The sequence below is a fragment of the Octodon degus genome, unplaced genomic scaffold, assembly GCF_000260255.1.
Source record: "Octodon degus isolate 3935 unplaced genomic scaffold, OctDeg1.0 scaffold00184, whole genome shotgun sequence".
NCBI lineage: Eukaryota > Metazoa > Chordata > Mammalia > Rodentia > Octodontidae > Octodon > Octodon degus.
The window spans coordinates 573,864-582,247 of NW_004524760.1; the positions used below are offsets into that span (position 1 = coordinate 573,864).

The window sequence follows — 8,384 nt, forward strand, 5'->3', positions numbered from 1 at the left end:
CATGTGGTGCTGGGGGATTGAACCGCGGTCCCTGATGCCTTGCCAAGCTTGTTCTAAGTAGGTGCTTTAGACCACTGAGCCATCTCTCCAGCCCCTCTGCTGACTTCTAAAGAGTGTATCTTCTACAGAATGTTGATATCAACTGCCAACTACAGAGCCAACATCACTCAGCACAAATGAAAGGAAGCTAAGCACATCTGTGGAAACAATAAACAGGACGTACTCACCCTTACTCACCGAGGCTCTGAGGGGGGCTGGCTTTCTTCTGTTCTCCCACCCCTAGCAGTTCTGAGGTTCAAATGCAGGGCCTCACAAGTGCTGAACACTGAGCACAAAGCTTTACATTTAGCCCCAGGAACAAAAATTGGTGTATACCTGCAATCCCAGCTACTTGTGAAGCTGAGGCAGGAGGATCACAAATTCAAGCCCAGTCTGGGAAACTTACTGAGATTCTGTCTTAAAATAAAGAGGGCTAGGGAGCTGAGCATGGTGGCACCTGCCTGCAGTCCCAGGGTCACTGGACAGGGTCTGAGGAAGTCCCCCAAAGAGAAGAAAGGAATCTCAGGGAATAGGCAGTAGGGTAACTGACTCTTACCACAGAAAAAGAAATTCAGACTGATGGTTTCAGCACAGGCAGGTTTATTATGCAGTGTGTCTTAGTTACTTTTTCTGGTTGCTGAGAAAATATCCAACCCAAAGTTAAGAGGAAAGGTTTATTTAGCTCACTGTCTGTACAGGTTTCAATCTGTAGTCAGCTGGCTCCAAGGCAGGGCGGCCTCTCAGAGGAGAGAAATTCGTGGTGGCAGAAGACAGCAAAAGCAACAAGAGAGCTGGAGACAAGCGTCTCTCTGTCCCTTTACTGTATCCAGTTTACCAGAATTAGGACAGTGCCAATCCAATCACCCACTCTTAATCTAAGCACCCTAAATTCCAGTACTGCACTAGGAATCAGTCATACACTCCACATATTCTGCCACCTCTGAAAAAATTCTATGACCATCTGAGGCTTTGGGAGGACATCTAAACACAAACCATATGATATAGGAGAAAGAAATTCCCGACCTGCTAGATGCCCGAAACAGAGTTTGTGTTTTCTACAAATGAATGGTTTCTACAAATGAATGTGTTTTCTAGGAACAAGAGAGATTAAGAGTAGGAAGATGAGTTCAATCCCCCATTCAAAAAAAAAAAAAGTAGGAAGAAAGGTTTTTCACAGAGGCAGAAGGTGGCCCAGTGAGGTAGGTTCAAAGTGGGACAAAACTGAAGTCAACTAATAAGCTTACAAGTATAGGGGCCAGGCAACTATATCTCATATAGTTCAAGAGATCCTGAGTTTGACTGTCGGTACTCACCCTCCAGTGCAGATATAGTCATTTAGGTAATATGATTCATTGGGAAATCACAAGGCGAGTGTGAGGTGGGACAAAACTATGGTGAATCAAAAAGGTCACAAATATAGTCACTTAGGTAATCTTGATTAAATGAGAATGAAATTGGGAAGTATTTGAGGACCAAATAAAGACTTTTCTGGGGCTGTGGAGATAGCTCAGTGGTCTAAGTACTTGCCCAGGCAAGCACAAGGACAAGGGTTCAATCCCTAGTACCACATGCTGTGTCAGCCCTACCCCGAAGTATGCTGAGCTGGCCACCAAGACAGGGCATGGAGGCTGAGACAGGAGGATCACTACAAGTCTGAGCTGCATAGTGAGACCCTGTACCAAATACATAAAACTAAAAAAAAAAAAAAAAAAGACTTTCCTGGAAAGGGTGGGTTAAAGAAGTTAACCCTAAGGTAATTGATGCCTATTTAGAATATAAATCAGTATTCTCATCCCTAGGGAAAGTATATGGGTGAGTGGCTGTCTTTCCTTAAAGCCTGGCGGTCAGTGAATGCATCTCCAGCCACAGCACTGAACTTTTAAGGGCCCAGCCCTGTCTGACTGCCTAAGACACTGAAGGAGACTAGGAAAGACTCCCACTAGAGTAGGTGGAGGGACTTACTCTGATGCAAGGGTTCAGCCTTGTCACTTACAGAAGCAGGGGGCCAGCTTCTCACGATTAGCTGAGGTGGGCCAGGACCAGGGGTCATTATCTCTGCCCTGCTTTTCATGGCTCTGGAGGACTCCCAGGGCTTGTGGGCTACTCTACTCTCGGGTGGACAGCTGTCCTTGTCAGGGGAGGGTGTCAGTTTCTATCCTATCCAACTGCTTCTGCTTGGGAGGAGGTGATCTCATCATGAGGTGCTCTGTAACTCTCTGCTTCTCTTGGAATCTGGGGGATGGGAGGTTTGAAGTTTTCTAGGCCTTACTCCGGGAGAGATGGAACTGGATGTTGTGACAGTTAGCAAAGAAGAGACCCTGAGAATAACTTCAGTTGCTCTTAGTGTTCTTGTACGGGTACACATCTAGAAGAGCAGACTGGTAGGCGTATTATAGCAAAGTTAGAAATCCATTCCTAGCCAGAGACTACGCTCCTGCCACCTGTCACGTAGACAGTCAGCTTTGTCTATGCAATTCTCTTTGATAATGCATGTCCAGTTTGTGTTTTCCTTAGAAAAAATATACGTTCTTTCCAACTTGCTTCCAGGATGTCACGTCTGGGCCAGACCTGCCCAGTCAAGGACCCATTTAGCTCTACTTGCTCTGCTCACACTCCCTGCCCCCCTTCCAGAATATGAAGCAACTCCTTTTAAGTAAGTCTGCCTGACAATGTACTACACATTCCTGTATTCCATGTAACCAGTCATGTAATACCCTGATATCAGCTGCGTATTCCTCACTTAAAAACTATGTTTACATTGAACTCAAACCTGACTCTGGGCTGGTGATTTGCAGCCCTGGCTTTCCCAGCCAGCTAGTATAACAGAAGTGCCTTCTAACTCCTTGGTGCAGTCTTCCATTTGCTCTGATATTGCTTGTTTTTGTTACATTCTCAGTCTTGAAAGAGGGTAAGATAAGCTAGGTGAAGTTAAGGCCCATAAGGCTTGTAATATAGACATTTCTGAGTGATTTGTATGCCTGTGTGTGGAACTGAGCAGGGAGCCAGAGTTTTAAGGTAATCTTGTAGTCAGGGTTTGCAAGGGAATAGATTTAATACAGGACACAATATATAGAATTATTTGGGCCGGGGAGATGGCTCAGTGGAATAAACACTTCCCTGGCAAGTGCAAGGGTCTGAGTTCAATTCCCTGTTCCACCAAAAAAAAAAAAAAAGACAAATATATATAATTATTTTATAATACATACCCCAAAAGTCAAATTCAGACGCAGGGGCTGGGAGTTTGATCCTCTGGACTGTCATGCCGGCTCTACCCCTGGGGCGCACTGAGACAGTGACTGAGACTAGACGTCGTGGCACACGCCTATAATGCCAGCACTTGGAAGGCTATAAATAGGAGGATCACCATGAATCTGATCTATGCAGTGAGACCCTGTACACTCTGTACACCCTGTCCTAAAAAAAAAAAAGTCAAATTCAGAGGCGTGCAATAGATACGTCCATGGACTAGAGAGCCAAAGAACCCAGCTGAGGGCCTGGATTCCTTGACAATGTCCTGCACGAGTCCCCCTAGAGGCCTAGCTAGCACCCACGGCAATGTTTCATGCAAGGATCTGCGCTGGGAAGACCCAAAGGTCAGTGGTAGGAGCTAGAAAGTCTGTGCAACAGGATGAAGGATCTGTGGTAGCAGGCTGAGGGGTCTGCACTGGAGCCAGGAAGTGACGTTCAAGCTAAGGACCAGGGCTCGCCCAAAAAGTACCACAGTCGTCCTCAGTGACAGTGAGACTCCAAGCTCCCCCATAATGAGAATAGCTGTGTTCATATCAGGCAAATCAACATGACAAGCTTCTCCAGGAGAATCAATTGCACACCATCTTCCTCTCTTTTTATGTTGTTGGCAATGACCCTTAGGAAGGCCCTTCACTCTAGAACTCCACTGATTCAGTTCAGGTGGGTGGACAAGTTGACTGATAGTTAATCCACCACAGGTAATAAGGGATACAAACCTTAAGTTTTCTTGTCTCCTTTCTACCTATCTTTATTTCTTTTATCCTCACTCGGAGAGGCTGAAGCAGGTGGATCACAAGCTCCAGCCCAGTCTGGGCAATTTAGTGACTTAATGAGAGCCTGTCTCAGAATAAAGGGATTAGTTTAGTGTTAAGGCCTTGGCTTCAGTCCCCAACAGCCCCCTACAAGGTCAAGACCTCCTTGAGCTAATGCGGGGCTGATAGAGAACACAAGGGGAATATACTTCCTGCTACCCAAGGCCACATTTAAGGGCATTGAGAACCAGCAGGGCTATATCCTGGGAACCTCAGCCTGGCATTTATACATTTGGCAGGTTGATGCCATATGATGCCCCTTTGCCTTGCTACCTATTCTTTGGTCGTCTTGGGTGCTTGGTGCTCTCTGGACTGGAACAGCTTGTTCAAGTGGCGCTCTTTGTTCTCAGGACTGGCCTTGCTCCAGCCACACACATATGATTGATCTCAGCTTCAGCCTCTCCCCACACTTTACCCTCTCCCAAGCAGGGAGCCTGAGGGGCTGCCTGCTGCCTTCAACCCGCAGAAAGTGAAGAGTTAGTGGGCTCCATTTCCCATAGGGGACCTGAGTGACAGCACTGTGCCCACCTTGGACTCTGGATACACAGGTAACCATCTCTGTCTGCCCTCCTACCCTGACGCCCATGTCTTCCACTAGGTCAAGGAATCCCAGGACATCCTGGAGGCCTTCACAACACCAGTCCTTGTGATTTCCCACCAACAATGTAGCCTGCAAACAACAGAGCTTCAACCCAAACAGGACTCCAGGGTAGCAGAAGACAGGGTAGGCCAAGTCATATAGCACCCTACCTGGCTCCCCTGTACAACAGGAAGGGACACCTGGCTCCACCCAGGTGCAGCAACACCCCCCACAGCAACTCTTGCCCCCTTTCTAGGTATACTGTGGGTAGAGGACTGAGAGAGAATGCAGAAGGGGTGGCCCAGTGTGTGGAATCTGCCTGAGGACACTCTCATGGCCCCAGCACTGTTTACCTGGTAGAAAGGGAGGAGTATAGAATATGGAATAAGAGCCTAATGTCCTGAGAGAGCAAGGAACACTAAACAGAGCCTGAGGAGAGCTGTTGTCTCTCTTGTAAATTCCAGCAAGCTGGGATTCAAGGCTGCAGATAACAGCTTCTCCTGCTGGCCCCCTGTCTGTTGTTTGAGCCCTTGCTTGGGATGTTAATGGCTAGCGTTGTGTAAACTTAGAGTTAAGTAAATGCTGAAGTCAATAGAGAGAGTAGTTTGTGTTCACCAAAGCAGTTATACACATTCCTTAGCCTGCCTTTACCCCTCAATAAATGTGAGATGCTTCTGAGGCTCTGGGCTCCCTTGGAGAGAGACTAATCTCAGTGAGACCTCTGAAGCTACATTCATCGGGTCTTCTCGTCGTTTCTTTTGGCTCCAACTTATAACACACAACAGAGGAGCAGTGAGTGCTAGAGCTTGGGACAGTGTGGCTAGGGAGAGTAAAGGTAAAAGACCAAAGCCAGGTGCCTGAGACAGGTGATTGGGCCACCCACAGCCACCAGTCCAGGAAGCCCAGCCTTGTAGCCATTGGCCCCAGAGAGCCAAGACAATTATTACTGACTGCCATCTTCCCTAGGTTTTGGACCTCAGTTTAGAACTAAGTGGAGCAAGTGAAGAAGTCCACCCTCTGGCCAATCTCACAGGCTGCCTGCACCTGATAGCCTGCCCCGCAGCCTCCATCCTGCCAACCTGAGGTGACTCTATCCCACACAAACCAACTGATTTCCCTGCCTCCCTTTGAGTCTCTGCCCAGCAGGCAAGGATGGCCGCTCCCTTGTGATGGATTCTGAATAAATAAACTCTGCTTGTTTTCATTTGGTCTTTGCTTAGTTTTCCATTAGTAAAAATAAACATAAAGCTCTTGTATATGGTATGAAGCTTATAAATAGAGCTAACTCCTGTTGGAGCTTCCCCATGATGAGTACTTTATGTGCAACATCAAGCTAACCCTTGTTTTCTATAGAAGAAAACTGAGGCTCATAGAGGAAGGAACACAGTAGGACTTGGACCCAGGCAGCAGGATTCTAGGCCCTTGGCTTAAGGCTTTGCTGCTTAGGCTGAGCTGCCTGCTGGTAGCAGTTCTCCCTGAGCATAAAAAGACCTGGAGTTTGGCTTTGTACACTTACCTAGTGGTGGCAGTTAGGTTGCCATGTGAACCTGATTGGCTTTGGGATCTGCCTGGGGGTTGGTGGAGCCCACCTCAGTGTACATCTGGGTGGTCAAGGAGACCTGGCGTTGGAGGTCCATATCTGATCCTCCTCTTCCTCTTGTACTGTTCCCTGCTCCAGATAGCATGACTAAGCATCTTCAGTTCACTGCACACTTCTGCCGTGATTCTCCTAGGAGCCAGCTGATCATGGACCAAATTCCGTGACACCATGAGCCTCAGGAACCACTCCTCCTGTGAGCTATGGGGGTTGGGCAGCAGCGTCCTAGCGATGGGCAATTTGACTCATTAGTATGAGAATTTTCCCCCTCCAACCACCATTATAAATCCAAACCTCTGTCCCTGACCACGGCCATCTGGTACAGTGACACCTTGCCACCTCCCCCAGGAAGGTGCTGGCATAGCCAGGGTCAAAGGGCCAGGCTTGGGAAAGCTGCCACCATAACCACCAGCCTTCACTCCATGAACACAATGTTTCTGTCCAGGTATTTAGATTTTTTGATTTATTTTTTTCTGTGTTTATAGTCTCTACATATAGACTTTGTACATATTTTGTTAGATTTATACTCAAGGATTTTATGTGTGTGGGGGGGTAGAAGGGTTTTTTTGTTTGTTTGTTTGTTTTGTCTTTTGGGGGGCAGGGTCTTGCTATACAGTTAAGCCTGGCCTTGAGCTCACCTTGTAGCCCAGGCTGGTCTCAGACTTGCAATGATCCTTCTGTCTCAGCCTCTGGAGTACTGGGATTACAGGCATGTGCCACCACATTCTGGTATTAGTGATATTTTAGAGCAAATTTGATTTTTGATTTCCAATTGTTTATTGCTGGTTGGGAAATGCAATTGGCTTTTGTGTTGAGCTTGTATCTGTGGCCTTTCTGAGTTCATTTATTGGTTCCATGAGGGTTTGTTGGTTGTTTTGGGAGGCTTTTATGATCTTATATGAAGAAAATCATTGTGGATACAAATAGAAGCTGTTTAATTTCTTCCTTCTCAATTGCTTGTTTTCTTTTCCTTGTGTTATTGCATTGCCTGGTGCTTCCATCCAGCACTGAATAGGTGGTGGATGGGTTGTTCTTGCCTGTCCTGTCTTTTTTTTTTTTTTTTTATGTATTTAGGATAGGGTCTACAGGGTCTCACTACGTAGATCAGATTCGTAGCTATCCTCCTGTTTTCAGCCTCCCAAGCGCTGGAATTGCAGGTGTGTGCCACCGCTCCCAGTCTCAACTGCCATCTCAGCAGGCCCTGTGGGCGGGGCCGGCATAGTTGCTGCGTGCTTTGCATAAGTAGATGCTTTAGTCTGCTGAGCTGTCTCCCTAGCCCTGCCTGGCCTGTCTTGAAGGCAATGAATCTGGTCTGTTACCATTGAGTCTACTAGCTGTCAGTTTCTTTCTATCCCTCTCCCCCCAAATATGTCCCCCATATATATCCCCCAAATATGGAAGGCTGTTTCCCTCTGTCCATAGTTTGTTAGGAGGTTTTTTTTCCCTTAATTAGCTATGGTGTTAAATATTGTCACTTCTTTTTTGCATTGAATGATATGTAGAGGTGCAATCAAAGCCTGGTTTGTAATCTCCATGAAGCTGGGGATACGTGGGGGCTACAAGGCTGCTCCTTGTGTATTAGCCCACCCCACATCTCAAACCACCCCAGAGGAAGGGCAGGCAGCAGCAGGACTAACACTTTCAGGCTGTGGTTAGGTCCAACTTTGTTGGCAGGTGACTGTCCCCCTGTCTATGGCACCACAGCACCTCAGGGAGTAGTAGAGGTTTCTGGGGGGCCTCAGTCTAGGCCCTGGATGGTGGCCCTGAGGTGTCACCCATCCTGGTCCATCGAGTTTCCCCACCCAATTCTTATTCCTCGGAGCAGGCAGCGTGCCAGAACCAGCCCTATATTCTGCTCACACATCCAGGAGCCCTATTTTCTTCATTCTTCATTCATGCATCCAGCAAACGTTTCTGAGCACCCTTTGTGTGACAGGCCTACAGATATGACACCAAGCTCCTGTCTCTTGGAGAGTCTATCCCAGCAGAGGAAGAGAGAAACCAACAAGTGTATTCCCATACACTTGGAAGGTGGGCGAAGATGGAAGGGTAGGAGAGGTGGGAGAAGAATTCCTTTAACTCAGATGTTGAGGAAAATCTCTCTGAA

At 47.3% G+C, this 8,384-nt stretch overlaps 1 protein-coding gene across 1 annotated transcript in view; it reads right to left on the reverse strand.

The window, feature by feature from the left end:
• Slc22a11 (solute carrier family 22 member 11) overlaps window positions 1-6,269 on the reverse strand; it is a 31,794-nt gene extending 25,525 nt beyond the window's left edge. The window contains exon 1 of the mRNA XM_023703897.1: window positions 6,197-6,269. The gene's annotated coding sequence lies outside the window, so the exon portion shown is untranslated. The remainder of the gene's footprint in view (window positions 1-6,196) is intronic.
• Window positions 6,270-8,384: the final 2,115 nt, after the last annotated feature.